Below are 24911 nucleotides of genomic sequence, written 5' to 3' on the forward strand. Positions count from 1 at the left end.
TGCATTCAGCATCATTGCATGTGTTTCCTGAGTCTGAAGTGGAATTTATAGATTGGTATCAGACTTATGGGCTAATATCAGATATATGGACTTAATCTGGACTGGGCTGGGATGTTTTCTCAATATTCAATTGCTCTTGTATATAAAGTTCTTTTTTTTTTACAATAAGACCTTTTATTTGTCAACATTAAGTCTGAATTTTAAACAGATTCTTGAACTGGTGGCCCATAGCCATCATCTCGTTCCACGTTTGCACCTGTCTCATCTCCAGTAGTTTCTCCAGAACTTCCACCTTCACCTTGAAGCTCCACGAGTCTTCCCAAGTCAAACTTGGGCTTCTTCAGCATCCTTACCTTTCTGACAAACACATCATGGAGAGGAAAAAGAGACCTGTGAGCCTTTTCTGTGTCTTTCCCAATGCTGTCTGGAGTCCATATATTGACCACTTCTTTCAAGTTACTTGTCTGCACCTCTCGGGTCAGGATTTCCATAATTTTCTTTCTGATTTGGTGGACCTGCTGGTGCTGAGCACAAAAGTCTTCCGAATCTGATTATTGCGGGTTTGTTTTTTTTTTTTAGTAAAGCCAACACAGAACAGACGCAGCATACACCCATCGGTAGTCTTGACATCAACATGAGCCTCCATCACGGTCTGCCATTTTTGGACTGTGGAGCGCACCTTGTTCCGAGTAAGATCCACACCAGGGGAGTTGTCAGGCAGTGTTTGCCCTGAATGTCCTCAGTAATTAGCTTGAATTTTCTAAAGGCAACTTCATCATTTTGCAGATCAGCAAGGCCCACTTCAAAACTCGACCCTGGAGGCCATCAGATGCAATTGTGGTTCCTTGAGTCCTGGTGACTAGTGTTTTCCGAATATTTCTTACACTGAACATAGCGGGTGCCTTCACATCATACCAATCTTTCTTAGAAAATGGATTGACCACTTTCTTCTTAAGGCCTTGTGTTAGTCTGGGTACTTTAGAGAAACAAGTCTACAGAAACTCAGGTAGAAGAGAGAGTTTAAAGGTTAAGTGCACATCAAGAAAACATCCCAACCCAGTGCTGCCCAAGCCCGCAAGTCCAACACTAACCCATTAACCCATATGTCCGACAGCAATCCACAAAGTCTTCCTCCACCTCACAAAACACATGTAATGATGCCAACTGCAGGATGAAAGCCGAGTCAGTGAATGTGTAAGCATGTCACTGCTGACGGGTCTCTACACGGGTGATCCAGCACCCATGGCTGCATCAGGGTAGGTCCATGTGGCTTCTCCTCAGGGATGTCTTGTAGGAAGTGAACCTTGCCAGCTGAAGCAGGGAACTGGCTAAGGCAGCTGCACCCTGGCCCGACCATCAGAAAGTAATAGACCTGAGAACTAGAAAGGTGAGGCTCACTGAGCCATTTATTCCTCATCCTTCAATTAACCCCACATGTGTTTATCAGCCAGGTTGGCACAATAAACTAACTGCCTCACTCCTTTTTGGCCACCTTTTGTAAGGCTCTTGGTCTTGCTGACCGCCATGGTGCCGTGAAAGAGCCATAAGGGAAAGCTCTTTTTCATACACATATAAGTGTCTACGAATTTGTTTCTCTAGTCAGTCCAGGCTAACACACACACACACACACACACACACACACACACACACAAAGTATGTGAGATGAATTCTCACCATCTAAGAAGGCTCCCTGGTGGTGTAATGGCTTACACGTCGGGCTGATAGCCTCAAGGTCAGTAGTCTAAAACCACCAGCTGTGCTGCAGGCGAAAGAAGAGGTTTTCTGTTCTCATAAATATTGACATCCTTATAAACTCAAAAGGGGCAGTTCGACTTTGGCCCATAGAGTCACGATGAAGTTGGAACTAACTTGATGGTCAGGAGTTTGGCGCCTTGGTTTTGGAAGGAGCAACACAATCTGTTCATTCTTCTAGGTGTGCATTCTGTAGTGAATAGTCTTCACTCACACCAGCAGTCAAAGTCACGGACTCTTCTTTAGTCATTGTACAACCCACTGAAAAGAACATGGCCTGGGTCATCAGGGGCTCCTTAGTCTTCAAAGAGTGGCATCTTCAAAAGTGACATCTTTGCTCCTTAATACTTTAAAAAAGATCTTTCGCAGCTGACTTGCCCAATACAATATGTTGGCCGATTTCCCCTCTGCTGCTTCCAGAGGTCCTGAGTGGGAATCCAAGTACCTGCAATCCTGGACAGCCTTCACTTCTTCTCCATTGGGCATGACCTTCCTTATTGGTCCAGTTATGAGGATTCCTGTTTTCTGTACATTGAGTGAGATCCATACGGAAGGCTTTCTTCTTTGACTTCCATCAGTAGTGCTGTGAGCTCTCCTGACTTTCAGCAAAGAGGGTTGTGCCATCTGTCTGTTGCAGTTCGTTAGCGAGACTTCCTCTAATTCTGATGCCAAGCGCTTCTTCATATGAACTCAGTTTCTCAGATTATCCGCTCATCCTACAGGTTGAATGCAGATGGTGAAATGATACAACCCTGACACACGGGAATGAAAGGCGGGGAGATTTTCATTTCTTTCAGTCCGAGAAGTGCAGAGCATATGCTTCCCATTGGGTTTGCTAACTCCAGGTCTTGGTACGTTTCATGACTGTACACGCTTTGTGTTCTCGAACTGCCCTGTGAAATCGTCTCCCCAGTTCTTCAGCACTTCTTCCTTGCTCTTTGGAGACTCGATGTTCAGTGTTCTGTCCTCTTGAACACAGGGGTCAGTCAGTCAGAGCCGCCTCGACAGCGCCTAACAATAATACGTTCAGGGGCAAGTTTGGGGGGCTTTCCTGACATCTTCTTTCTCTCCTGTCTTTGCAATGACATATTGGTCTCTCTGTGGATGATCCCGATGTCATCCACAACTCCTCCGGTCTTCAGTCATAGTGCTCAGAAATGTGCCAAGCCTGTGTTTGAGATGATCTTTAAATTTGCTTCTCTCAAAGGCGTGTCTTAATTTTCTTCCAGTTCCCCTTGGGGATGCATATGAGCAATCGATAATCTGTTCCAAAGCTGGTCCTTGGCCTTGTTTTGACTGATAATATTGTGTTTCTCGACTGTGTAAGCAGGTGATTGTATTCCTGGGCAGTTCATCTGGTGTGGTCCACATGTATGGTCACAATGCAGAAAACTTACATCATCTATGGAAATAGAAATCAGGACAGTGCTTGCTTCCATGGCGGGAGATTAACTGGACAAGGCAAGCAAAGGTATTTCTCAGGTAATGAAAATGTTCGACATCTTTGCGGAGGTATTGGTTCATTTAAATGAACACTTAAAATCGATGCATTTTTCTGGAAGCAATTAGACTGCAATTAAACACGTTTAAGTGGAAATGATTCCTCCTACACCCGCATGTTCTTTGGAAGTGGTTCAGAGTTGCTCACATTCCCTCCTGACTCAGCTCTGGGGGTAGCATCTACTTCGGTATTAAAACAGTAGAGTAGAAAGAAATATTTGGAGCATGTGGTGCCGTGAGTTACTTGATATGGCTCCTCTAGCCCTGGTCTTTGTAACTCCCACAAAATGGCTTTTCCCTGATGGGTCGGGTAAGAGAAGGTGGAGGAAGATGCGGACATGTGATATGATTCAGGTGTGCAGAATTGTTAACAGGGTGGTGATTGTAAGCACTTAGAACTCTAGCAGGGGGATTTGCCAGTCTGTCATCCCACTGGATTTAAAATAGCCAGATCGGAAGTGGGGTGGGATGGGGAATCTCACCACCCTCAAGAAAGAAGAACCTGTAATGCAGTGTATCCTTAGGACCCAAGATCCTGGCACATGGAATCTTTTAAATTCAAGAACAGAAAGCTGTGACATCGGAGAAGTGGCAGAAATAGAACCACGAGCCAGGACATTTCACAGAGCAGTGGGCTTCCTGACCTACAGAGTGCGTCAAACTGAGGGCCTCTGGGCATGAGGCTGGCTTGTAGAGTGGAGCACACACACACAGCCTGAGGTAAAGATTTGTTGACACATAAAGCTAGAGAGGAGGGCCTTCGGGCTGAGGATGATGGCAAAGTGGCTAAAAGAGCATTATAATATTGTCCAGGCAGAGCAGAGGCCAAGAGGTCATGGGGACTGAGAGCCAAAGGCCAAAGGGAGGACTGTGTGGGCCTGGCTGGGAAGAGGCTGTCTTGACTGAAGATCCGTGTCTTGAGCATTTGGGATGCTGAATCGTTACCTGTTACCTTCCCTAATGAAGCCTGTAATTATAAGTCCTGTTAAAGTTCTGTGTGGCAATTTCAATGAACTCTGGAACCCTACTGAGAAATAGAGCATATTGTGGATGTGATAACTGGTATGAGAATTGGTAAGGAAGGGCAGAGCGTGGAGGAATGTCTTACCTCAACTTTATAAGAACTGGCCTTGGGCCGATGCTGATGCTGTTCCTCCTTGCCCTCTTGTGAATTCAGAGGGGGCCCAGCACCACTGCAGTGCAGGCTTATAAGAAAAGACACCGAACTGGAATGATTCAATTCTGGACTTTTACATGATTACTACGTGACATTAGTCATTACATGGTAGAATTATTGCTTTTTATGCAAGTGATCCAGGTTTGATTCTTGGCCACTTCATCTCACGAGCAGCTACCACCTGTGTGTCTGTGGTGGTTTGCGTGTTGTTATGACGCCAACTCTGTCTTGGGGGAAGGACAGCCAGAAGGTTCTTCAAAGGCAAGGACGGTGAGACTTGGTCTCCTGTGCTTTGGACATGTTGTCTGCAGAGACTGATCCTTGGAAAAGAACATCATGGGTCGCAAAGTAGCGGGGCAGCAACAAAGAGGGAGACCCTCAAGGAGGTGGTTTGGCGGCAGCAGCCACAGTGGGCTCCAGCAGAGGAGCAGCTGTGAGACTGGCCCCGGACTGAGCACGGCCACACTCTCTTGGACATAGGGTCCAGATGATTCAGAACCTCATGCTCTGTTCTGATAAAGGAAGAACAGCTATCTAAAACAAACATAACTAAAAGTGAACAGTCTTGGGTCCTCTACGGGAGAGATTGGAGAGTAGTGGTTTAATCCATGCAATAGGAAGGATCCTTGAAGACATTAATGACTGAGGTTGTCATGTCATATAATGATCATGTATGTTTGTCACAGCTTCATTTGTGTTTGGGGTTGGAGATAGGAAAAAAGGAAGTGTTTTGGGTGTGCAAAGGCATCTTAATGTGTTTGGGGTAGACAAAAGTAGACCTGTAAGATAAGGAGTGGAGAGAGAAATTACTCTGGTGGTGTGGTGGTTATGCATTGGGCTGCAATCTGCAATGTCACCAGTTTGAAACCACCAGCTGCTCAGAAGTCGAAAGATGGGGCTTTCTACTCCGGGAAACAGTTACAGCCTCAGAAACTCACAAGAGCAGTTCGACCCTGTCTTACAGAGCCACTATCACTCTGTGGTAGTTACATAATCTCATGTCAACTTGATGAATGGGGTAGAGTCTAGTCTTTAAATTAGGTCACAGCATGATGATGCCTCCTTGGAAGAATGATCTTCTCATGAGAATATTTGAAACTTCCACGCTTTCTCCCTGGAGGATGGTTCCACTCTCTGATTCACTTTCCAGTTGAGGAACCACATAGAGACCCTTGCCAGCGCTGAGACCACTGCCACTGGCTCCACAAGACTTTTCACCCACCAGCCTGTGATATTCCTGAATTTGCATCATTGTATGTGCTGCATGAGACTGAAGAGGAATTCATAGACTAGAATCAGACATATGGGCTAATATCAGACTTATGGACTTGATCTGGACTGGGCAAGGATGTTTTCTCAACATGCAATTGCTCTATGGTATAAAGCTCTCTCTTACACATACATGAGTGTCCCTGATTTTATTTCTCTAGTCAACCCAGACTAACACAAACTGACTGTCAGTGTGTTGAGTTAAGTTTGAGTTGAGAAATGGCAAGAGGCAGGGGAGAAGAAAAGTAATGTCTGATCCTGCAGCTGTATGGCAGGAGTATGGAGATTCCTGAGGAAAAGAGCCATGAAGAAGGGGCTATGATGTGAATGGCTGAAGGATTTTTGAGAACAACAATATGTCATATTTAAAGACAATGAGGATATGAATCTCTGATCACAGGTACTCCACCTACCTACATCCTTACAAATCTCCTTCACTCTAAAACTTAAAAAAAATTCTTTGAAATATTTAAAAGGCTTGCCATCATGGTGGCAATGATGCCATGCAAAGAAGAAAATCTCAAAAATAATGAGAGGGAAAAGTCCACTTATGCCAACTGGAACTCAACAGCAGATAGCAATTGTTAAACACATCTCATGTCTCTGGCTCTCTTAGTCTATGACTCTTTAAATAACCCAGTGTAGTGTCCTTCGGATTTTACAGAATGGAGAACTGGATCACAGAAAGATTGTGTTTCTTGGTGGAATCCGATTGGGCCCAGTCTGATTCTAGAGACTTACCATTTAAACAATGAGAGCAGATTTTCTTTTACATAAAAATATGAACAATGGCCTAGTACAGTCAAAGAAAATAAGTCAACCCAGAAATCACTACCCAACTAACAAGATTACTTGAATGAGATAAAGTTGTTTTCAGATAAGACACACAAGTGTTTACCAATCATGAGGTCCTGGTTGAGAACTATTAGAGTTACAAGATTTTGGATCCAACAAATCAGAAGGAGGATGAAAGGAGAAATGGAGATCCCCCCTCAAAAAATATCAGTAAATGTGGCTAAATTTAAATATTGAATGTAAGAAAAAAATTAGTGTGGAAAAATTTTTAAAATAATTTTATTAGGGACTCTTACAACTCTTATACATCTATTGTGTCAAGCACATTTGTGCATTTGTTGCTATCATCATTCTCAAAACATTTTCTTTCTACTTGAGCCCTTGGTATCAGCTCCTTATTTTTTTCCCTCCCTCCCCCACTCTCCCTGCCTGCTTCATTAACCCTTCATAATTTATACATTTCCCCCTGCCATGTCTTACACCAACTGCTGTCTCCCTTCACCCACTTTTCTGTTGTCCATCCCCCTAGGAAAGGGTTACATATAGATCATTGTGATCAGTTCCCTCTCTCTCCACCCCACCTTCCTTTTACCCTCTTGGTGTCTCTATTTTCATTGCTGGTCCTGAAGGGTTTATCTGTCCTGGATTCCCTGTGTTGTGAGGTCTTATTTGTAGCAGTGTACATGCTCTGGTCTTGTCAGATTTGTAAAGTAGAATTGAGGTTATGATGGGTCGGGGGAGCATTAAAGAACTAGAGGAAAGTTGTATGTTTCATTGGTGCTATATTGCACCCTGACTGGCTCGTCTCTTCCTTGTGAGCCTTCTGTAAGGGGATGTCCAATTATCTACAGATAAGCTTTGGGTCTCCACTCCTCACTTCCACTCATTCACAATGATATGATTTTTTGTTTTGGGTCTTTGATGTCTGATACCTGATCCCATCGACACCTCATGATCACACAGGCTTCTGTGCTTCTTCTATGTGGACATTGTTGCTTCTCAGCTAGATGGCTGCTTGTTTACCCTCAAGTTTTTAAGACCCCAGATTCTATATCTTTCGATAGCTGGGCACCATCAGCTTTCTTCACCACATTTGCTGATGTACCCGTTTTGTCTTCAGTGATTGTGTTGGGACAGTGAGCATCATGGAATGCCAGTTTAATAGAAAAAAGTGTTTGTGCATTGAGGGAGTATTTGAGTAGAAGCCCAATGTCCATCTGCTACCTTAATACTAAGCCTATAAATATATGCACATAGATCTATTTCTCCATTGTCATACATAAATATATTTACATATGTACATGCCTGGATTTAGACCTCTATAAGTTGCTTTGCCTCTAGTTCTTTCCTCTATTTCCTTTTACTTTCCTCTTGTCCTACTATCATGTTCAGCCTTCTTTTGGGTTTCAGTAATTCCTCTCGGTAGTGGGGACAACCTTCTGGTCCTCTCTGTGCATTGGATGCTCTGAGCAGGAATATCGTCCTCAGGGGCTTGGTGGGCCAGGATATGCTCCACTCTCTCTTCCTCCCCCTTCATTTGCTCCTGTGTGCTCTGATCAGACATGTCCCTCTCCCTGAATTGTAGTTTCAGTGCTGTCCTCTGATGTAAATTCTTCTGGGGTGGGTGGGAGTGGGGTGGGGTCCATGTAGTTGGGTTTGGGGCCTGCCCCTCAGACCTCTCCACTGGTTCACTGCTTCATGCTGGTATGTTGCATTCATATCTTGGAGCACCAGGTCGAAGTCTGGTCCTTCTTTCCATGTGGAGATATAAACAATACCCTCCCCTTGGGTGGGTTAGTGCCCTCTTTCCTCGCTACCCATGTCTTTTTTTTTCTTTTTCCCCTCTCCCTTTTAGTTGGCTACCATATGTATCCCTGGATTTGGTCTGTCACCTTCCATACTACCTGGACCTCACCCTAGGAATGTTTGTATACAGTAATTTCTTCCCTATGCCCCTTTGCATTTTTTAAAGCTTACCTCATGTTGTATTTATCTTTTTGTGCTTGGCTTACTTTGCTTAGCATAATTTCCTCCAGTTATTTCCATGTGGCAGTGTGCTTCATGCGTTCATCACTGCTTTTTAGGGATGCATAGTATTCCATTGCATGTATGTACCACAGTATTTTAATCCATTAATCTGTTGATGGAGATTTGGGTTGTTTTCAATTCCTTGCGGTTGTGAACTGTGCTGCAATGAACATTGGAGTAAAGGTATCTGGCCATGGTTTGTTTCTTGCCTCTTCTGGGTTTATGCCCAGTAGGGGGATTGCTGGTTCTTATGGCAGCTCAATTTCTATCTTTTTTAGATATCACCAAATTGATTTCCACAATAGCTGTACATAACCAAAGGTCCACCAGCAGTGGAGGAGAGTTCCTATCTCACCACAGCCCCTCCAACACTTGTTGCTTTCTGAGTTTTTCAATGGGACTATCTTTGAGAGTGTTAGGTGTTATCTCATTGTTGTTTTAATTTGCATTTCTCGTATGACTAATGATCACGAACATTTTCTCATATGTTTATTGGACATTCGGATTTCTGCCCTTGTGAAACTTTGGTTCAGGTCTTTTGCCCACCTCCTCAGTGGGCAATTCATTTTTTTTCTTTTTGGATGCTAGCAGAGTTTTCTGGATTTTAGTAATAAGGCCTTTGTCTGATGTGTCATTGCTAAAGATGTTTTCTCAGTTGGTGGGCTCTCTGATTACTCTCTTGGTGAATTCTTTCGATCTACACAGGTGTTTTATCTTCAGTATATCCCATTTGTCAATTTGTAACTCATGTGTATTTGTGTCCTTCCCTATTTCTGATAGTCTGTATACTCCCTGTGTCAAAGTTCTCAGGTTTGTCCCAATTCCCTCACTTATGGCCCTAATGGTTTGGCATTTTACCTGGAGGTCTGTGGTCCACCTTGAGTTTATCTTGTGCATGAAGTGAGATAAGGGTCTTGCCTCATTTTTCTGCAGCTAGATATCCATTTTTTTCCAGCACCACTTTTTGAAGAGGGCATCTGCTTCCCATTTGATATTTTTTTGGCCCTTATCAATAATCAGTTGTATGCTGATTATTTTATTTCTGGGTTTTCAGTTCTTTTCCATTGATCTGAGATCTGTCATTATAACAATACCATGTAGTTTTGACCACTGTGGCTGGTAAAGTCTGGTAAAGAAAGCTCCCCTACTGTGTCCTTCTTCTTGAGGAGTTTTCTGCTAATTCAGGGCTTCTTTTCTCTTCATATGAAGTTGGTAATCCGCTTTTCCATTTCTTTGAAGAAAGATGAGGGTAATTGTATCGGAATTGCATTAAACTTATATAGTGCCTTGGGCAGAACTGACATCTTGACTCTATTGAGTCTTCCAATCCACGAGCATGGGATATTCTTCCATTTGTTGAGGTCACTCTTGGTTTCTTGTAATAGTGTTCTGTAGTTTTCCTCACATGGATCTTTTGTTCTTTTAGCCAGGTGTATCCCTAGATATTTCAACTTGTGCTTGGCTACTGTGAAGGGTACCGACTTTTTAATCTGCTCTTTTATGGTCTTATCCAATGTGTATGGCAGTCCAATTGACTTCTGTTTGTTGATCTTGTATACTGCCACTCTGCCATAATCCACTATTGGTTCCAGTATTCATTTTGTGGAGCTTTTGGGATTTTCCATATATAAAATCATATCATCTGCAAATAACAATAGTTTTACCTCTACCTTACTCAGGTGAATACCTTTGCTGTCTCTTTTTTTGCCTTATGCTGTTAGCTAAAACCTCCAGCAGGATGTTAAATAAGAGTGGTGACAAGGCTGGGGTCTTAAAGGCTTGAAGGTGAACAAGCGACCATCTAGCTCAGAAGCAAAAAAGCCCACGTGGAAGAAGCACACCAGCCAGTGCGATCATGAGGTGCCAAGGGACCAGGTATAAAGCATCATGCAAAAAAAAAAAGATATATGTGTGTGTGTATGTATGTGTATATGTATATATATGCATATGTGTATGTATGTATATATATATATATATATATATACCATATTAAATGAAGGGGGAAGTGCAGAGTGCAGACCCAAAGTCCAAGTGTCGGCCAATGGAGATCCCCTCATAGAGGGGTTTAGGAGAGGAGATGGGTTAATTAGGGTGCGCGGTAGTACCGATGAAGAACGCAGCTTTCCCCCAGATCCTGGATACTTCCTCCCCCCAACTACCATGATCCGAAGTCTACCTTGCAGGGCTGGATGGGGCAGAGGGTGTACACTGGTACATATGAGGGCTGGAGGCACAGGGAATCCAGGGTGGATGATACCTTCAGGACCAAGGGTGTGAGGGGCGATGCTGGGAGAGTGGAAGGTGAGTGGGTTGGAAAGGGGGAACTGATTACAAGGATCCACATGTGACCTCTTCCCTGGGAGAGGGACAGCAGAGAAGGGGGGGAAGGGAGACTCCAGATAGGGCAAGATATGACAAAATAACGATGTATAAATTACCAAGGGCACATGAGGGAGGGGGGAAAGGGGAGGGAGGGAAAAAAAAAGAGGACCTGATGCAAGGGGCTTAAGTGGAGAGCAAATGCTTTGAGAATGATTGGGGCAGGGAATGTATGGATGTGCTTTATACAATTGATGTATGTATATGTATGGATTGTGATAAGAGTTGTATGAGCCCCTAATAAATTGTTAAAAAAACAAAAGAGTGGTGACAAGGAACATCCTTGTCTGGTACCCTTTTCAGTGGAATTGTGTTTGTCTTTTCTCCATTCTCACATTGACTGTTGGTTTTTCATATATAGCTTGTATTATCCTGAGGAAATTTCCTTCCATTCCTGTCTTCTTTAGTCTCTTAAACAGGAATTGGTTTGGATGTGGTTGAATGCTTTTTCCGCATCTATCAATATTATCATGTGGTTCTTATTGTTTTTCATGTCAATGTGGTAAATGACACTAATGGTCTTTCATATGTTGAACCATCCCTGCATCCCTGGTACGAATACCACTTGGTCATGGTGAATGATTTGTTTTATATACCTTTGTAGTCTATTGACCAGTATTTTGTTAAGGATTTTTTCATCGATGTTCTTTAGGGATATTAGTCAATAGGTCTCGATTCTTGTGGGATCCCTACCCGGTTTTGGTATCAGAGTTATACTAGCTTCATTAAAGGAGTTTGGGAGTTTGCCGTCTTTTTCTGTGTTCTGGAAGAGTTTGTGTAGCATTGGTGTTAGTTCTTCTCTGCATGCTTGGTAGAATTCTCCAGTGAAGCCATCTGGTCCAGGGGATTTTTGTTGGTAATTCCTGGATAACCTTGTCTATTTCTTTTATTCCTGTGGGTTTGTTGAGTTTCTTGGTATCCATTGGGGATAGTCTAGGGAGGGATTGTTTTTCTAAGAATTTGTCCATGTTTTCCAAGTACTGTGTAATTATCCTTTGAATTTCATTAGGGTCTGTTGTAATGTCCCCTCTTTTACCCACCACCTTGCTATTTAAATTTGTTCCTTTCTTTGGTTAGTTTGGCCAGAGGTCTATCAATTCTGTTTATCCTTTCAAAAAACCAACTCTTAGCTACATTTTTTCCCACAGTTTTCTTATTTTTCCTCTTCTGAATCTCAGCCTTGATTTTTATTATTTATTTTCTTTTGCTATTAGCAGGATTATCCTGCTGACTATGCTCTAGTTGCTATTCTGTTGATATTTAGTTGATATTTTGTGCCAGCATATCAATCATAAGTCTTTCTTCCTTTTTCATGCGTGCATGTATTGCTATGAAACTTCCTCTATAACCGCCTTTGCTCTGTCTCATAAGTTTTGGTACATTGTGTTCTCATTCGCGTTGGTTGCTAGAATTTTTCTAATTTTTTCTCTGATCTGGGCCAGTACACACTTCTTTTGCAATAGAGAGTTATTCATCCTCCAATTGTTTGATTTTGCTTTGTTCAATTTCCTTTTGTTGATTTCCAGCCTTATGGCACAGTGGTCAGAAAGAGAGGTCTGTATGATATCAATGTGCTTAAATTTGTGTAGATTCGCCTTATGCCCCAGCATGTGGTCTATCTTTGAATATGTGCCATGTGGGCTTGAAAAGAATGTGAACTTTTTTGTATTTGGGTGAAGAGCTCTGTAAATATATACCAGATCAAATTGTCTAATTGTAGTGCTTAGATCTCTAGCCTCCTTGTTGAGTTTCTTTCCATGTGATCTGTATTTCTCAAAGAGCAGTGTATTGAAGTCACCTACTATAATTGTTGACCCTGTGAGCATGTTCTGGGGGTTAATCAAAGACTAAAGCCTTGAGCCTGGCTTTACCTGAGGAATCTTGTGGTAAGAGCATTGGGGGCTCTGGCGTGCCAGGGGCAGGGCTGGGCGGGTCATGCCATGGGGGCAGGGGTGAGCATGTAGCCACCGCTGGCGGTGGCTGGGCTCTGAGGGGCAAGCCAGGTGGGGTGTGAGGGGCCACATGTGGGGGACATGGAGGAGGAGGGCAAGAAGGGGAAAAAGGTAAGAGTCGGTGGGCCCAGCACTGTGGGCCCATCCTCCAGGGGGCTGGGGTGGTGGAAGTGGAAAACCTGGGCAGGCGAGGGCTGGGGTCAGAGGATGGAAGAGGATTCTGGAGGCAGGGGCCCTGGAACCCCGACAGGGAGGCCGAGGGATGGGTGGGTTCCGAGGGCTGGGTTCGCGGTCTGATGCCCCCCAGAAGAGGCTCGGAGATGCTGGTGGCTTGGTGATGGGTCCGTTCATATGTTGGTGAGAACTTCATGGGTCTGTGCATATGATGGTGCACGTTGTCGAGTGGCTCCTGGGTTAGATGCACTGCCTGTCTGCACGGGAGGAGGCAACTACTGAGATGGTTCCCAGGCAAGCCTAGAACCGCCTTGGATTTTAGAGGTGCGGGGGGGGGGGGGATAACGTGGGGCTAGATGGCTCGAGGAAAGAGGAATGTATGACTCAGTTTCCAAAGAGTACGAAGAAATTCAGGAACCAGGGAGAACGGGCCCTGGACAATGGAATTCGGTGGGCCTGAGTTGAGGCGCACTTGGGGCAAGTTGCTAGATGGAAGAGAGAACGCCTTACCCCAAGCCCCAGTCAAGTTCTTGGGTTTGGTTTAAAAAATTTCTCCTTAAAACAGTAAATTACTCGCTTCTAAACCAAGGAATCTTAAACGACCTCAAAATGAACCCTGGTAAATAAATAGACAGGCAGCGTTGTCAATGACAGGCTGCAGGAAGGGGTTGTGTGACTGAAGGGACTGGGAAACAGAGATGGGAACAGTTAGTTCATGCCGCCCCCCTCCCCACCTCCACACTTGCTGATATTACCAGTTGAGTTACTCTAGTGATTTCCATTTTGGCTGTTAGATTTAGAACGTAGTTCAACAGGCTTGTCATGTAGATTTTAATATGTGTCTTAATTACAGGCCTAGAATAATCAATAAAGAAATACAGCTTTTAGAAGCAACTAAAGATATATGGGATAAAATATAATAGAATGCAAATTGATTTTTAATAAAATGTATCCTTTTCCAAAAAAAAAAAGAGAGCATTGGGAAGTTCAGAGGGAGTCCTGGGAAAATCAAATGCTTGATATGCCCAAAGTAAGTTATTAGGGCTACAATAAGCACCCTTGTCTTGTGTCACTTCAGCAATTTCCGCTCTTTGCCTGTGGCAGCAGGCCTGGATTCCGTGGTCTTGTCCCTTTTTAGAGAGGCGGCTTGTTTTCAAATCACCTGAGCAGTTGTGTAATGATGGAAACAGGGTGCAGTACATCATGCCCCAATTCAACCCTCATCTGGTAGAATACACACTCTTGGAGAGCTTGAACTGAAACAAGGCACAGGTGTGTCTCATAGAACGCGGGGAAGGCGGTGTTTTCTCAGACCACGCTGGTCCCTGGAACACACATGTGCCTGACTTATAATTCTACTATGGACTGAGGCAAGAAGGCAAAGAGGCGTAACCGAGTTTTAGGCCCATGCACTATCCAGCTGCTGTTTTGTATTTGCTGGTCTGTGAAATCAAGGCTGTGAATCCAAGCGTTTAGTATTAACATACAGTGCAGGGTGAGAGGCGGATGTCAAAAGTGAGGGACACAGGAGCCATGCTAGTAATACTCGGGGACGGCTGCGGAGTGAACCTTCCTTATGCTCCTGGTGTACAGCTGTTAGAAAGAGGTTTCATGTGTGACATCAGTCGTCTGTGAACATGTTATGAGGCCCCGAATTCTTGGGCAAGAAGAAAGGTGGAGAAAGGCCTGTTTTTAAGCCATTCTAGGTTGGAGGATGTGGTTCATGTCTCATCTTAAAATAACTTACCCTCTTTCCTCCCCCTCCTTCTCTTTTTGTTCCATTGGTTGACAAGGACCCTTCTGTTTGGCAAGCGCTTGGTCTCATCCATTGACCTGAAAGACTTGCTGAGTGTCTGTAATAAGCACTGAGTGACTCAAGTATATTTCATTAAATTCTCCTTCTTTAGTCCTAAAAAAATGTCGTGTATATCCGGTAAAGAACAGAGGAGCTCTGGTTTGAGGTCACGTTAACCTTTTCCACTTTTGGAAAAGAATTCAGACCTTGCCACATCGCCGAGCCTGAGGCTGCTGGATCCATTCCATGGTACTCTTGTAGCAATCATCTGCCCAGCAACCAGATTGACCTGGGACACAGGTGAGAACTAAGATATACAAATAGGACAGGTAACTAGGTAAGGTAGCTCTCAATCTCACAGGGAAACAAGGAAAAGAGATGCTCTTGTACTTACTCGACACATCATAAAAGTAGTTTCCTGATATCAACACATGCGGTGTTAAGCTGACCATGAAGTGACACCTCCACATGGAGATGTATCTGAACTTCAAATTTTCTGTTTCTTTTCTTCTCCTAGTCTTCTCTTTCTTCAACCTTGGGATGCAGGGCCTTGATTTTGTTCAGGGGTTGGTACTATACCTCATGGTTAATGCCATTGGATTAATGGAATCACTAATCATTAATGGAGTCAGCTTAGCTGGTGCGTGAGCCAGTTATAGAAGTAAAAAGTAATGCTTCCCTCCCCCCACTATCATGATCCCAATTCTTCCTCACAAGTCCATCTAGACCAGAGGATGTACACTCATACAGATAGGAGCTGGAAAAACAGGGAATCCAGGACAGATGAACCCCTCAGGACTAATAATGAGAGCAGCAATACCAGGAGGGTTAGGGGAAGGTGGGGGAGAAAGGAGTAACCGATCACAGGGATTACCCACCCCCCTCTCGGGGAGAGACAACAGAAAAGTGGGTGAAGGGAGATATCAGACAGTGTAAAACATGAGAATATAGTAATAATTTATAAATTATCATGGGTTCATGAGGAAGGGAGGAAGGGTGGGGGAGGGAGAGGAAAAATGAAGAACTGATCAGAGCACAAGGGAGCAAATGAAGGGAGAAGAAGAGAGAGTGGAGCGCATCCTGGCCCACAAAGCAAAAGCATTGAGCATGATATTCCCGCTCAGAGCAGCCAGTTCACAGAGAAGATCATATGGCCGGCCCCACGGCATCCCTCACTGACCCATAGCCCTACAGGAGACAACACTAGAGACACAGTGTGGGAATTCCGCCCTATCTGATCCCACCACACTGAGGCAAAACACTAAGGACGTGCAACACAACAGCAAGGGAACAGAGCAACGCAGTCCCCAGGGAATACCAAAAATAGACTTTGGGGCCAGGGCTTGGTGCCCTAACAGACTGGACTAGAAAACACTCCAAAAGGCCAAAAAATAGTCCTTGAACTTACTACAAGCTTTTCTTTCTTGTTATTTTGGTCATTGGTTTGTTGTTGTTTTGTTTTATTTTGTTGCTTGGTTTTGTTCTGTCTTGTTTTTGTTCATGTTATTATCTCCACAGATCTGTCTAAATAAGATAGGCTGGATGAACAATCTGGAGGAGAAAACAATGGGACTGACAGTTGCCAGGGGCATGGGAGAGGGGGAGGTGGGAGGAAAGGTAGTGGTGTTAAACCCAGGGACAAAGGAACAACAAGTGATCCAAATGGGTGGTGAGGAGAGTGTAGGAGGCATGGTAGGGCATGATCAAGGGTAATGGAACCAAGAGGAATTACTGAAACCCAAATGAAGGCTGAGCATGATAGTGGGACAAGAGGAAAGTAAAAGGAAATAGAGGAAAGAGCTAGGAGCCAAAGGCATTTATAGAGGTCTAAATAAAGTCATTTGCAAATGTAAATATATTTATATGAGGATAGGAAAATAGATCTATGTGCATATAGTCATAGGTTTAGTATTAAGGTAGTAGATGGATATTGGGCCTCCACTTAAGTACTCCCTCCATGCAAGAACACTTTGTTCTATTAAACTGGCATTCCATGATGCTCACCGTCCCGACACAATCGCTGAAGACAAAGTGGGTGCATAAGCAAATGTGAAGAAAGCTGATGGTGCCTGGCTAGCAAAAGATATAGCATCTGGGGTCTTAAATGCTTGAAGGTAAGCAAGCGGCCATCTAGCTCAGAAGCAACAAAGCCCACATGGAAGACGCACACCAGCCTGTGTGATCACGAGGTGCCAAAGGGATCAGTTACCAGGCATCAAAGAAAAAAAACTCATATCATTATGTGCTCACCTCCCTGATATGATCGCTGAAGACGAATGGGTCCATAAGCAAATGTGGTGAAGAAAGCTGATGGCGCCTCCTATCAAAAGATACAGCATCGTGGTGTGATTCTGTCCTGCGTTGCCGTGTATAGCGATGGCAGTGATCTACTTCCGTTTTCTGTCTCTCTCACCAAAGTGCGTGTCACCATCCCATGGAAGATTTGATGAATATGGACATGAGCCCCAACATGATCCTTTTGGTTGTGAACTAAAAGCTGATAAAGATTATTACTGTAAAGTGGATAATGATGAAAATGAGCACCAATTATCTTTAAGAACGGTCAGATTAGGTGCTGGTACAAAGGATGAATTACATATTGTTGAAGCAGAAGCAATGAATTGTGAAGGCAGCCCAATTAAAGTAACACTGGCCACTTTGAAAACGTCTGTACAGCCAACGGGCTCTCTTGGGGGCTTTGAAATTACACCGCCAGTGGTCTTACGGTTGAAGTGTGGCTCAGGGCCTGTGCACATTAGTGGACAGCATTTAGTAGCTGTGGAAGAAGATGCAGAGTCAGAGGATGAAGAGGAGGAGGAGGATGTGAAACTTTTAAGTAGATCAGGAAAGTGTCCTTCCCCTACAAGCGGGAACAAGGTTCCACAGAAAAAGGTAAAACTTGCTGCTGATGAGGAAGAAGAAGATGATGATGAAGATGAGGATGATTTTGATGATGATGAAACTGAAGAAAATGCTCCAGTGAAGAAATCTATACGGGATTCTCCAGCCCAAAATGCACAAAAATCAAACCAGAATGCAAAAGACTCAAAACCATCAACACCAAGATGCAAAGGTGAAAAATCCTTCAAAAAACAGGAAAAAACTCCCCAAACACTGAAAGGCCCTAGTTCTGTAAAAGACATTAAAGCAAAAATGCAAGCAAGTATAGAAAAGGGTGGTTCTCTTCCTACAGTGGAAGCCAAATTCATCAATGATGTGAAGAATTGCTTCCGGATGACTGACCAGGAGGCTATTCAAGATCTCTGGCCGTAGAGGAAGTCTCTTTAAGAAAATAGTTTGAACAGTTTGTTAAAATTTTCCATCTTGTTTCATTTCTGTTGCTATCTGGCCGTCCTTTTTTATAATGCAGAGTGAGAACTTTCCTTGCCGTGTCTGATAAGTGTCGTCCAGGTTCCTTTACCAAGAATGTGTTGTCTGAATGCCTGGTTAGTTTGTGAAGATGGCACTCTACTGTCTGCTGGGTTCTCAGTCTGAATGGAAGGTTATGATAGGACAGAGTAGGAGCAGTGTCAGACAAATGGAAATGGTGGGGAGACAAAAATATACATGTGAAATAAAACTCAGTATTTTAATAAAGTAAAAAAAAAGATATAGTGTCTGGGGTTTTAAAGTCTTGAAGGCAAATAAGCGACCATGTAGCTCAGAAGCAACAAAGGTGTCAAAGGGATCAGGGATCAGGCATCATCAGAAAAAAAAATCATATCATAGTGAATGAGGGGGAGTGTGGGGTGGAGACCCAAAGCCCATTTGTAGGCCACTGGTTATGATAGGACCCTTACAGAAGGGTCTCGGAGAGGAGATGAGCCAGTCAGGGTGCAATGTAGCAACGATGAAACAGAAGTTTCCTCTAGTTCATAAATGCTTCCTCCCCCCACTATCATGATCCCAATTCTACCTTACAAATCTGGCTAGACCAGAGGATGTACACTGGTACAGACAGGAACTGGAAACACAGGGAATCCAGGGCAGATAATCCCTTCAGGACCAGTAGTGTAGGTGGTGATACTAGGAGGGTGGAGGGAGGGTGGGTTGGGAAGGGGTAACCGATTACAAGGATCTACATATAACCTCCTCCCTGGGAGATGGACAGCAGAAAAGTGGGTGAAGGGAGATGTTGGACAGTGCAAGATATGACAAAATAAGAATTTATAAATTATCAAGGGTTCCTGAGGGAGGGGGGAATGGGAAGGGAGGGTAAAAATGAGGAACTGATGCCAGGGGCTTATGTGGAGAGCAAATTTTTTTAGAATGATGAGGGCAATGAATTTACAAATATGCTTTATACAATTGATGTATTTATGGATTGTGATGAGTTTTATGAGCCCCTAATAAAATATTTTTTAAAAAAAGAAAGAAAAATGAGTTGCTGATACCAAGGGCTCAAGCAGAAAGCAAATGTTTGAGCATGATGATGGCAACAAATGTACAAATATGCTTGACATAATATATATATGGATTGTTATAAGAGTTGTATGAGCTCCCAATAAAATAAGTTAAAATAAAATAAAATAACCCCTCCCATCCCCCACTCCCCAAAAGAGTAGAATCTTCAAGGGGCATTGTAGAAATGACCCAATTGCCATGAGATCTGGGTCTCATCAAGATGGATCCTGAGGTTCAGTAAAACACTGGAAGTTCAGGAGGTATCTCAGGATCTGAAGCATTAGTTTGGCTAGTGTAGGAGATTAAAGTACTGAGGAAAGAGCCAGTCAGTGGGAAAGATTCCCCTCAGGACTTGGCAGTCCACTTCCCCGGTCAAACGGCTACAGAGGAGAGCATCTGACAGGAGACTGAGAAAGATGCCCAGAAGATTTCGGTATGCCCAAATAGAGTAAAGTATGAATAAGCAGCCTTTTGTAAGGCTGGTACTTGAGTGATATTACTTTCTCTTGATTTCTCTCATTCCATGAGTTTTTAATGAAACTTTCTTTAAATATTCCTGATCTTGGCTAACTGCTGTTGTACCCTAATGCTAGGCTCCACCCTGTATCTGATTATTCAGTAAACAAGGCATTATAAGTTTTCTTACATGTACCAATCGTTAGTGAAATTTTTCTCCATCTCAAAGATTCTGCTTTAAAATATAGCTGGCAGCGGACTCTCTCAGCTCATAATATCTTTCTACAGAAGCAATGCCTCGTTTCAAATCGACGACTCCTGACAGGAACAGGATTCCCAGGAAGCAAAGTCAACCTGGCTGACTTGCTAATCTGTCATGAAGAGTTTTGCTTGACTTTCATCACCGCTGGGGCAGAAGCCACGTGGAAATGTCCCACAGGACAAGGAAGTCAGCACAAAGGAGGCCATGCTTACCTTGCTTGTTGTGCAAGCCATCCATGGTAACATCCATCTAGAGCAAGGGTGCCTTTGAGCTGTGTGCTGGACCAGTCCCGTGGATTAGCCGTGACCTTGGGAATCAAGAAAGGGGTCCCATGTCTGTGACTGGGCCAGAGTGTTCCAGGAGCAGGCCCCCTCTGCGAGATCCTGAAGGAAAGGGGATTCTTGTGCAGATGGAATTTAAGATAAAACTTCACAACTAGAGTACCTAGTTAGCCCTTAACCCCAGGGAAAGCTGAAGAAGATCTGAGGCAGCCAGAGCCTCAGTGGCAGTCACCTCTAGCTGACAGCCATATCCATTTATCCGCCTCTCCCCCAAACCCATTTTTAGTTGTCTTTGATTCATGGTGGTCTCATGGGTTACAAAGCACCACTGCTCTGTAGGATTTTCTTGGTTGCCATCTTTAGGCAAGCCAATCACCAGTCCTTTCTTCCACAGTGTGGGGTTTAGTGTTAAGAGTATAAATGTTTTGTTTCATCTTCCTATTTACATATTATCCTTGGAGATATGATTAATTTTTCAGTGTGCTGTGAGTTGAACTAGTTTAGAGGGCACTGGTATAAGGTATTCCTTGTCTACTCCAAACCTTGAATGATCTGGATTTAATTTCTTTAAGGAAACATATTAAAGTCACCCTTGGAATTGGGTATCTGAATTCTAGAATTCTTGCAGATTAACATCAGAAAATGAAAATAGGGTCAACACTAGAGACACTGTGGGGGGGACAGCACTAGAGACACTGTGCAGAAAGTGTGCCCGGTGTGCCCCCAACACAGCAGGGTGATACACGGAGGGAGTGACCCAAGACAGCAAGGGGAGCAAAGTAACAAAATCCCTGAGAAATCCTGAAAATAGACTTCTGACTCAGGGGACAGTGCTTGGCACCTTATCAGATGTGATTGGAAAACATTCATAAGGATTAGCAGGCAGACCTGGAACAATTTATAGGCATTTTTTGTTTTGTTTCCTTTTGCTCTAAATCTGTCTAAGATATAATAAGATGGGCAGGATAAACAATCCTGAGGAGAAAACAACAGAACCGGCAGTTCTGGGAGAACATGGGAGATGAAGGGGCAGGGAGGGGGACCTGGAAAACTTAGGGACAAGGGAAAAACAAGAGATCTAAAATGGATGGCCAGGAAGGCATAGAATGCCTGGTTGGTTTTGATCAAGTGCAATGTAGCCAAGAGGAATTACTGAGAGCCGAATGGAGTGCTAGCATGATAGTGGGACAGAAGGAAGGCGAAAAGAAAAAGAGAGAAGAACTAGGAGGCAAAAGGTATTTATAGAGATATAGGTATAGGCATATATATGTAAATATATTACTTTAATGATAGGGATATTGGTCAATGTACATATGTTAAGTATTAATATAGCAGGCAGACTTTGGGCCTCTACCCAAGCCCCCCAACCCCAAACACAAAAACACTTTGTTCTAATAACCTGGTACTCTTTGATACGCACCTTACCAACATGATTGCTGAAGATAAGACAGTTGCATAAGCAAATGTAGTGAAGAAAGTGGATGGTGCCTGGCTGTCAAAAGATATATCATCTGTGCTCTTAAAGGCTTGAAATTAAACAAGCAGTCATCTAGCAGGGAGACAACAAAGCCCACATGGAAGAAGCACTCCAGTCTGTGTCATCATGAGGTATCCACAGGATCAGGTATCAAAAGATCCAAATGAGGGAGGTCAGAATGGAGACTCAAAGCCCATCTGTAGACAATTGGACATCCCTCACAGAAGGGTCACAAGGAAAGGGTGATTCAACCAGAGTGCAATACAGCACTGAGGACACACAACTTTCCTCTAGTTCCTGAATGCTTCCTCCTTCCCACTATCATGATCCATTTCTAACTTGCAAATCTGGCCAAACCAGAGTACGTACATTGCTACAGAAAAGAGCTCTCGACACACAGAGTCATGACAGATAACCCCTCAGGAACAGTAGTGGGTGTTGTGATACCATGAGGGGTCGGTGGGGAGAGGGAGAAAGGGGGAACTGATCAAAGGTTGGATATATAAGTCCCCCCCACTCCCCACCAGGGGAATGAATAATAGAAATGTGCATGAAGAGAGACAAGGGATGGTGTAAGATGACACAAAATAACAATAATAATGTGTAACTGAGCAAGGATTCATGAGGGTGGGGGAGGGAGGGAAAAAAAGAGCTGTTACAAAGGGCTCAAGTAGAAAGAAAATGTTTGGGAAATGATGATGGCAACATATGTACAAATGTTCTTGATACAATTGATGTATGGATTGTTATAAGAGTTGTAAGAGCCCCCAATATAATGATTAATAATAATAATAATAAAACCTTAAAAAAATTAAAAAAAATGAAAGTGGGGAAACAGCTGCTAAAGTACCTTGAGTTAAAATGGTTTTCTCAGCCTGAGGGCTAGTGGATCGCAATGTGCTTGGATACAGGTGGCTGCAAGAGAAGAACCCTGGAGCGCTGGAGAGAATGCCTGCTTCTTAATTCAGAACTGAAAGTTCTAAATGTCTGTAGGTAAAATGAGACCACTTCTACTCTCTTCAGTTGGTAGTGTATGCCTAAAATACACCTCATGATTCATTGCATGACCGTCTCTTCCTTTATGCTCTTTTCATCACATTACTCCCTTGATTAAGTCAGTGCCTCCACCTGAAATTGAATCGTGTGTAGGCACACCAAGGCCGGAGGACGACGTCTCTGCTTGGAACTACTAAAGCACAGAGAGGATTGTAGGGTTGACAATAGCTCCTGACATGTTGCCCCCTTACTGGAGCATACTGCAGCAGAGGACAATACTGGGGACACAGCGCAGGGAGAAAGTGTGGTCTGAGTCCCTGCAGTGGGCCAAACGAAGAAGAGAACATAACAGATTAGCTATGGGAGCAAAGCCAAGCCACAAAACCCCTAAAGAGCCCCCCAAAATAGACCAGTTTAGGAGGGGCAGCTCCTGGAATTCCCAGGACCAGTGGGGAGATAGTCATAAAGGTCCGCAGGCAGAAGTATGCTTTTTTGTTTCATTCTTTCTTCTTGTCCTTTTCTTTTTTCTCAATTGTTTGTTTTCCATTTGTCTGGTGTGTGCCATTGTGGGTATGCCTACACATAAGACAGGCATGGGAAGCAAACTCAAGGAGAAAGCAATGGGACAATGGTCCTGGAGGGGCTTGGGGAGAGAAAGGTGCAGGAGAAGGGTGAGGTGGACAAACAATGCCACAGACAGGGGAACAACTAGGGAATAAAAATCAACCAGGAGGATATAGAGATCCTGGGGGTGCTGGCACAATTACAATCTAGCTGAGAGGAAGTACTATGAAACAGAAGTAGGGTGAGCATGATGGTGGGGCAGAAAGAAGGGAGGTAAAAGGAAACACAGGAAGGATCTAGGAAGCAAAGCTATGGATAGAGGTATAAGCATAGGTGTGTCCATATGTAAATACATTAATTCATAAAATAGAGGTATTGGCCTATGTACATATATTTATATGGTAATACACTGAGGGAGTAGATGGACTACGGGTCTCTGCTCATTCCATCCTCAATACAAGAACACTTTGTTCTAACAAATTGGGAATCCGTGATGCTCACCCTCCTGGCACAATAGCTGAAGACAAAGTAGATACAAAAGCAAATGTGGTGAAAAAGGCAGATGGTGATGGCTATTAACAGATATAGTAGGCTATTAACAGATATAGTATCTGGGTTCTTAAAGGTTTGAAGTGAAACAAGCCACCATCCAGCAGAGAAACAACAAGCCCACATGGAAGAAGCACACCAGCCTGGGAGATCATAAGGTGTCATCAGGACCAGGTAACAGGCATCAGAAGACCATTAATGAATAAACAAGCAAACAAACAAAACCATATGGTTGAGAATGAGGGGGATCAGAGCAGAGACCCAAAGCCCATCTGTACAATGGAATATCCCCCACAGAGGGATCACAGGGAAGGGGTGAGTCAACGAGAATGCAGTAAAGCACTGGTGAAACACACAATATGCCTCTGATTCCTTGAGGCTTCCTCACCCCCCCATTACCATGACCCCAATGATGCCTCTTACTTTGGACTAGACTGGAGCATGTACACAGGTGTAGATAAGAGATAGGAGCACATGATACATGCAACCCAGGAGCAGGAATGGGAATAGTGATACCAGATGAGTAGGGACAAGCAGGGGGAGAGGGGGGAAGAAGGGGGAACCAATCGTAATAATGGGCACACACCCCTCCAGGGGGAAGGACAATGGAAACCATGGGGGAAGGGAGACAGTGGTTGGTGTGAGATATGACAATAATAAGAATTTATAATCTATCAAGGGGTCATGAGGGTGGGGGGGAGAGGGTGAAAAGGGGAGTTGATACCAAGGGTTCAATAGAAAGTAATTGTCTAGAAAAAATGATGGCAACATATGGACAACTATGCCTCATACAATTGATGTATGATTGTAATATGAATTGTAAGAGCCCTCAGTAAAATGAAACAAAACAGTTTTTAAAAAATTGAATAATGTGCAATCTATACAACTTTATGCTAAATACTTTGATGTTCTTGATCGTGTATTGAAATTTTCTGCCTGGCCTGCAAAATCCCGCTGTGATCTGGTTTCAGGCTACCTGTATTTGTCCAAGGTGATGGTAGGAAGCAGATGATTTAATCAAAGGTTCAAAATTAGGAGAATTTAATGACTAGATGATTTACAGAACGGTGAGTCGGGTGAGCGAATCAACCAGATGGTGAA

General features: G+C 43.6%; 2 pseudogenes; one reads left to right on the forward strand and one right to left on the reverse strand.

Annotated features, from left to right (window-relative positions):
- Window positions 1-200: 200 nt before the first annotated feature.
- Window positions 201-1526, reverse strand: LOC142426437 (small ribosomal subunit protein eS1-like; annotated as a pseudogene).
- Window positions 1527-17255: 15729 nt separating this feature from the next.
- Window positions 17256-18094, forward strand: LOC142426800 (nucleophosmin pseudogene; annotated as a pseudogene).
- Window positions 18095-24911: the final 6817 nt, after the last annotated feature.

This window comes from Tenrec ecaudatus, chromosome 14 (genome assembly GCF_050624435.1).
Source record: "Tenrec ecaudatus isolate mTenEca1 chromosome 14, mTenEca1.hap1, whole genome shotgun sequence".
Lineage (NCBI taxonomy): Eukaryota > Metazoa > Chordata > Mammalia > Afrosoricida > Tenrecidae > Tenrec > Tenrec ecaudatus.